Below are 362 nucleotides of genomic sequence, written 5' to 3' on the forward strand. Positions count from 1 at the left end.
GGTTTTCCAAGGGGCGGCTGGAGAGACCCCTGCCACTGTCCAATTTTTACCATCTATTAAGGGAGTTGGTTCCTTTGTAAGGCTCACAGTGGGTTCGACAATTACAGTTATAGTTGTTAATGACTCTGCATTTCCTAATGGGAATGTAACTGCTTTGCATTTATATATTCCTTCATCATAGAAACTCACATTATTTAGGTTGATTGTTATATCACTGAATGAAGAGGTTTTAAATGACACTCTTCCAGGGTACTCTCTTTTAACAGAAAACCCATATTCAGGATGATGCACAACAATAGTTTGCGCACTTTTACCATGCAGTTTTTCCCATGAAATTTGTATTATGGTTTCATTCATGTCAA

This window comes from Alligator sinensis, unplaced genomic scaffold (genome assembly GCF_000455745.1).
Source record: "Alligator sinensis unplaced genomic scaffold, ASM45574v1 scaffold758_1, whole genome shotgun sequence".
NCBI classification, from domain to species: Eukaryota; Metazoa; Chordata; order Crocodylia; family Alligatoridae; genus Alligator; species Alligator sinensis.